A 7966-nucleotide genomic window follows, 5' to 3' on the forward strand; every position below is an offset into this window, starting at 1 on the left:
TACTTAGTCAAACTATTTGTTTGAGTTATGGTTCGTGTTTTTAGCATTAGAAAGAACTTGCAAGAAGGTAAGCGATCTTGACATGTCTTTAAATTGAAAAACGCTTTAAATATCAAAAATTATTACTTATGAAAGCAGAAGAATATAAATGATCGTATTAGATTCATAATTGTTACATATATATTTGCCGTAACTTATTTTCAAAAAATGTGTTTTTTTATTAAAAGATACATCAAGATTGTTAACCTTTTTTTCTAACGCTAAAAAAAAGAACTAATAGACCAAGAAAGGACTGCAAAGATTTTAACGCTCATGCAGTGCAAGTGTTATTTATACGTCATAATTTCATAGAAGTTTGACGTTTAAAATAACACCTGTACTGCGTGTGTTGTCAAAATCTCTGCAGACTTTTCTTGGTCTAACTCTACAATATTTGTAGCTTTTAAATGATAGGCCGAACTTTCCTATTTTGTAACCAATTATTAAAGTATTGTAGACTAAAAAATATTAACTGAAAGTAATCTACACTAGATTAGATAATTTGGTAAAAAATGTTTAACGTCTAATTTGCACAAACCTATTTAGAAATGCTCATTAAAGCGAGCGAGATGTCTTGAAACTAATACGTAATACGTACGTAATTATCAAATCAAGATCGTATTTAAAAAATTGGAATGCTCCTGCTGCTAATTTCCAATCGCAGTCACACAGCTTTGTTTGAGTCTAAACTGTGGTCATACATATTACAGAGAAAGTGACGTGATAAATGTTAAACACTTAGTACATGTTTAGGTAAGTAACGTGTTGGATGTCTTTATTTTGTCCGCTACGACGTATTTCCCAGATCTGTTTCCGCACAATCTATTAGATTTTGCCTGAACTTCGTGGCCTTTGAAAACCTCTCCATTATATCACGAGTGTATAAAATAGTATTACGGTTTATTTACACAACGCACCTACACTCTGCATATTACATATTAGCATTGTTTGCCAGCGATCGGCGTAGGTAAGTAGGCAATTGCCGTCAAGTCGTGAACAAGATAATCCATCAAGCCACCGACATACGTGCTTCTTTTGCACAACGTTGTCTTTCCAATTTTATCATATTTAACCTTTGCGGTTAGGAGTCTATTTGTCTTTGAAATTCGAATGTCACGACCGAAGGTGTGTAGGAACGTTTTGTTGTAATGCGCTCTATATTTGAATTTCATGAGATATCGAATTGAGTAACACAAGGGCGTGACTCCACACGATCAGAATCTGCATTGACCTTTTTTTTTGTCGCAAGTATTCGCAAGGATGTGTCATTGAAAGTATGGTTAATAAGTGTGACTCATTCAATTTATTGTAATGCAATTGTTTAACCTTGAATTTGATAACTAATTGAAGCGTTAAGTGGCTTCAATTAGATATTATCGTAAAGTGACTGCTATTACTAGGTAAGTGCAAATTATAGTACTGAAAAATAATATTGATTGTTCCAGTTAAAGCAATTACATATTCTGTAGATACATTCACACATTCACGTCTCAAAATATCGATACGGACAAATTTTCATTCATAATCAAGAATTAGAGAAGAGGCATATCTTGTTTATTTTTCAAATGGCCAAGATAATTTATTTATGGGACAACTTATAACAAAATAAATAAAACTTAATAAACGAACTATAAATAATAATTTAAATGTAGACTATTATAAAACATTAAATAAGGTCGACTTTATGAGTTGTGGTGCTCGGAAAACCGGCAGCGTTACCACTTTGGATGGCCAGACTTATTCTCTAGTTAAGTAGCCGCCCATAATAAAATTATTAGTTGCTAATGATAAATATGATAATATATACCTATCTGAAAAACCGATGAACGGCTTTAGAAGGAAAATTACCTGAAATAATAAATTAAATTTTCAACAATATGTTCCTAAGGTAAATTATCCCAGCAACCTAAAGGGTTGAAATCGGGATTAAAAGGATAATGCACAGACGAAGTCGCGGGCAGAAGCTATTACGTAATGTATGAACCACAGATCTCATTGGCCGATTAGTTGCTCAATATCCATCAGTTAGTGGCACGTCCGATCCACGTTCCAGATACGATGGTCCTAGCACACGCGTCTCGTGCGAAAACCAACTCTGATACAAGGCCATAAGAGTGTCTAATAATCAAACGAATGTATTTCAAGAATTCCACCATTCGATCCTTCTGATATCTATTAACGATTCGACCAGATGCATATTCAGATTTTTTTAACGATACCAATATGATGTAAATCCCAAGGCGTCAGCGTTTAGAATCTGAATATACCTTCGCGTCTGTTGTGATACAGAGATGTCACAACTTAGGCTTGCCAGTATAAGTGCGTCCTTAGAGACGCACAATTGTTGCTGATATTGAGGTCTCAGTTTATCCTGGTTTCTCTGAGTCTTATGAGTCTTTACTCGGTAAGTAATGGGAGCAGAGACCTGCACTTATGATCTCAGATATCTGAACACTTAAATTAATAGTGTAACCTCTAAATAAAAGCAAATCTGATACAGATCAAATAGCTCTATTAAATTTAAATAGACTGACTTGCATTAGTGATAAGGATAATTTGTTTGTCGTATGTATTTGTCTATTTAAGTGACACGTTTTGGTAGCATTAGTAGGTATAGCATTTATATAATTACTGCAAGTAGGTACTTAACTAGTAAGTAACGGTACAAGTACAAAACGGTATATTGCCCGGATAAATATATCTACAGTGTGTTTTCTGTAACAGGAGCAATAAATTAAACTGTAGGCTGTACTCCTCAAACTGACCAACATGGTTTGATTTTTATTACACTTTAAAGTTTATTCTAAGACGCAATGTATTGCAAATTTTGTTATGTTAAAAGCGTGACAAGTAACGTCAAACACACTGATGTCTGCATTGAAGGCAATATTTATTTTGTATGAAAAAGAGGAAGTCTAAAGGATTCATAATTTTTAAAAGTTGCTGAACAAATGTTGGTCAGTTTGAGGAGTACAGCCTTTAGTTTAATTTATTGCTCCTGTTACAAGAAGCACCCTATATATATTCTAAATTATATGGGTATCTAATGTATCTATTAATGTCTGAATAATATTACTTAAACTTTTATTTTGTTTTACACACGTGTCAATACTCACCATTGTTAAAAAAAAAAACATTTTTACGTTAAAAGTAAAAAAGGGCTGGTAATACATTTATCGGTATTCCGATTTGACCTAAGTAATACTTAGTTCGCCCGTCGAGTTCAATTCATACGAGTAGTAATACATATCATAATAAACAAACGTTAGGACGTTGGCCCTGAATTTCTTTATGTAAATTACATTAAATTTGAGAATTTCGTATCTTTAAGAAAATAAGTTATTTATTTAGTCCTTAGTACCTATATGTATAGGCACATAGTTAATCTTAATTCAGGGTAGGTGCATTAACAAAGTGCAAGTCAATGTTAATAATTACCTACATCTGTCTAACTAGACCAAAATAACATGTGCATATATTCTAAAGAATCGACAATTCGGACACTCATTAAAATGTCCTGTCCTCTGACATTTGAATAAAGTGTTACAAATGACCTACACCATATATGGTGCCTACATTTAGTGTCCTTTATCCAGAAAAGGACAAGTCTCTATGCATATGCAACCATTCAAATACTTTAGGCATTGTCGTTGCGTTCATTTTAATATATGCAGGTACTAGGTAAGTAGGTAAATAAATTTAAATAAGTAGTTTTACCCAGACATGTAGTGTGGCAATTTAGTGCGATACGAATGTGTGAACACAGTGAGAATCATGTACCTGGTAGGTTACCTTTACCAACTTTAGGTACATTACATTAACCAACTTTATTTACACCTGTCTATATCAACTAAGGGCCACTTGCACCATTCCACTAACCCGTGGTTAAGTGCTTAAACCATTAACTTAATGTCAAATTGTACTGGTAACCATGGTAACTCCAGGTTTAACAGGTTAACCCCGGGGTGGTGGAATGGTGCAAGTGGGCCTAAGTAAACTAACGGCCCGATTCCAACTTTAAGATACGTCAATTAATAGATCTAGAAAAGATATGGATTAGATATGTCAGTGTCAAATGTGACGTTTCTTCAAACAAAAACATCACTTTTGACACACACATCTAATCCATATCATTTCGAGATCTATTAATTAACGTATCTTAATGTTCGAATACGCCTATAAGTTACAGACAATCCGCGAATGCAAATTCGCTGTGATACATAATGAATCATATGATAAGGTATACTTAAGTTATGTCACGATGCACGTGTGGCCTGCAAATTTCTCGAACTGGAACATTTGAGCTTTTCAATTTCGATTAGGCGTAAACTAGGAAGTCAGCAACTTGCGACAGAGCTGGATTAATCGCTAATCATGGGTGTCGGTCCAATGAGCTGGTTGCATGTTGATAAACTTACAAGATAACCGCTGGACAGTTTACAAAAGCATGTGTAAATTTGTATTAAGTTTACAGCGTCTAATGGCTAGCGCGGAGCGTGAAATGAGGCATTTGACTGGAAGCTTGCCATGCTTGAGCATTAACGATAATTAACGCTTATTTATGAGGGACGCTATGTTCATTTTAAGCTATGATCAGCATTGCTATTAATTTCATTCATATAAATACCTAACCTAACGGTTTTATTCATATTTAGATGATTCCTATTCCAAATCTTTCTTCACTCCTCATGATTCATTATTAGCAGGCGTATGGCGCGTGGCTCACTCCGCGATTTCGTCGCTTTGCTACAGGTAGCTAAAAGTACATCCGTTCCACACCAATTTTGGGGAAAGCTGTCGCCACCTACCGGCCATATCTGTCTGTGCTGATCGTAACAGACGCGTTTTGTTAGAGAGTGAGTCTTCTGTACCCAGTACTATTATTTATTGTGTTTATTAGGTATTTATGGAAATGAGCGTGACTTGAACTCGCTGACTGCAAACTCCACGCTCTGTAAAGTCTGTAGGTCTGTACGAGTATACCAAAAAACATATTGGAGAATAACTAGGAAACAAATGCTACATTAACTAATTACGTATACATAATTAATTACGTGGTAAAAAGAAAACAAAATAGCATAAAATTTACATAAGTAGAAACATTTGCAAAATGATTATTTTGAAGATAAGTACCTCCCAAAGCTTTATCTAGTGATATAAATAACATACATACATAGCTGTAACTATACTAATTGTGTGTTGTTATGATGTCATTAACTGTAACTTTGACGACCGGTCTGGCCTAGTGGGTAGTGACCCTGCCTATGAAGCCGATGGTCCCGGGTTCGAAAGGGGTAAGGGCATTTATTTGTATTATGATACAGATATTTGTTCCTGAGTCATGGTTGTTTTCTATGTATTTAAGTATTTATATATTATGTATATCGTTGTCTGAGTACCCACAACACAAGCCTTCTTGACCTTACCGTGGGGCTTAGTCAATTTGTGTAAAAATGTCTTATAATATTTATTTATTTATTTGTGATTGTGACAAATCTTGTAAGTCAAGAAACGTAGGTAGATGAATAGGCAGGATGAAGAGGTAAGGTATATTCGGGTAATTACGAATGTCCAAAACCGTCGGAAAATTCCGAAAACGGACTCTTATTATGATGGGATTTTGGGTCATTTTCATCTGATTTTTCGGAATTATCCGAATTTCGGAATTACCCGAGTAAACCCTACTTAGATCTTTTACGAAGTCGCAATATAGCGTCAGTATAGTGACATGTGATAAACTAGATCTATTTTCATCTAGATCTAGATTATCTAAGTGGCTTAAACTTAGATACATACTCTCAAGTTCATGTTGAAGAAGTGTGTCAGTGCAGAAAAGCTCCAATGCACTTATGGACACCTTACAAGGGCTCATTACTCAGCTAATACAAACTAGCACTTAGACTTACATTCATTATGTAATCAGGGCTCTATGCTGTCAGCAGTACTTTAATGTTTACAATTTATTTCGCGACCGCGAAGAAATCAAAACGGGCTGATGAGGTCAATAATGCAAGCGGATTGAAAGGTTTCCTCCTTTTAATTAATTTGATAGCTCCGACCTCGCCGAACACAATAAATTGCCTCAATCGCTGTGCGAACCTCGCACTAAATTACGTAAAACTGTAAATGTTTTTTTTTTCTTTAGAGTACTCTAGAAAGACTCGATAATTGGAACACATCTATTAACAATCAGGTTTGTATAGCTCGTGGGGCTACACTCGTATGTCGCACAATTAGAAGCCCGATGGCAAATCTATCACGGTGACCGGGCCTTATCTCCTAATCAGCGAATTTTATTACTGTCTCTGCAACACTTAGATAGCGAGCCTCATAATTAACAGCTCAGTGCTGACAGTTGCCGGTCTCATGCAGGTATAAAACACGATATAATGCACTTTATACCTATATATTATGTAAGGAGTCTAAGCTACAGCCAGCACCATATGATTGAATAATAAACCAAACTAAATCAGGAGGTCTGTTTCACTCAAGTTACAGAAAGTGATGTTACGGCTACAGTAAATATATCTGTCAAAACGATGTAAAACATAATAAATAAATAAATAAATAAATAAATAAATAAATATTACAGGACATTTTTACACAAATTGACTGAGCCCCACGGTAAGCTCAAGAAAGCTTGTGTTGTGGGTACTCAGACAACGATATATATAATATATAAATACTTAAATACATAGAAAACAACCATGACTCAGGAACAAATATCTGAAAATATATAATCCAAGAATTTCAAGCATACTGACACATAAAACGAATAAAAAAGTTAATTAAGTATGTATAAAGCAAACTCAATATATGCGATTCGATTAGTTACTTGAAGGCTGCTATTAAATAAGTTTTATCCGTAACCTACGAAATTCCTGTCCCTACATTTGGTAATATCCGCTCTGCTCCAATTCAATTAACACTAAACGCGCCAACGCCATTTGAATGGTTTTAGCCATTCAAACTGCGGTGAGCCGGCGGCCCAGCTAATGTGTTCCGAGTCCTTCGACGAGCATGCGTGGGGTGTCGTAATTTACATGTAAGCTGTAAAGAGCTAAGGGGCTTGCAGCCTTGTGCAAGGCGCCGCCAAACCTCTTTTAAACGACGTAAATTGCCGACTGGAACATGTGCGTTCGGCTGTTAGGAAACTGTCTCACTATAACAAGATAGATTTTCACAATCCTTACAAAGCTCCTCAGTTGCGCAACTAGTTTTCATGCAAACATGGTAATCTTAAATAAATGAATGAAAAGAACAATTAGCCGATGCGATTAATCTCGTTTTTCCCTAATTAGTTTGAACTTGACGTGGGAATACGTAGCCCTAAAGCCCTTAATAGATTAATTGATAACCTTTTATCTCGAGCGAGCGCTAATGAATTGTGCGCCGACTGTCATATCGAGCGACCTCCGATCTCAGTACAGATGAAGTAACTGATACCTACCTATGCAGTAACAGTGATTACCGGATTATATTCGTAAGTAGGTACATTGATCCATGATGAAATAAAAGAGAATTTTATATTATAATTGATTTATTTTTGCAGATGCCACGACCAAGTCAAAAAATATACATATTAAAAACAAATTTTGAATCAAGAATTGTTACAGTTAATAATATTTAATAATCATAAATAAATTAATATCCCATATCCCATGAAAGGTAAAAGACAGACATGCCTGGCTCCTTCATAAGTCATAAGTGAGTCTTAAAATAAACATTTAAAGACTTTGCGGCTTCTAATTTCAAAAAGTGAAAAAATCCGAGATGCTCTTACAAAATTTACGAAACCCATCTGTTTTATGCCACTTTCGTTTGAAAAAAAAAATAGAATATCATTAATTAGACCTAGCATCCACAATATAGAAGTCCCGCATATTTATGCTCATGTTCCTTATTTCACGATGAGAAATTATTTTAT

The sequence above is a fragment of the Cydia fagiglandana genome, chromosome 7 (genome assembly GCF_963556715.1).
Source record: "Cydia fagiglandana chromosome 7, ilCydFagi1.1, whole genome shotgun sequence".
In the NCBI taxonomy this organism is placed as follows: domain Eukaryota; kingdom Metazoa; phylum Arthropoda; class Insecta; order Lepidoptera; family Tortricidae; genus Cydia; species Cydia fagiglandana.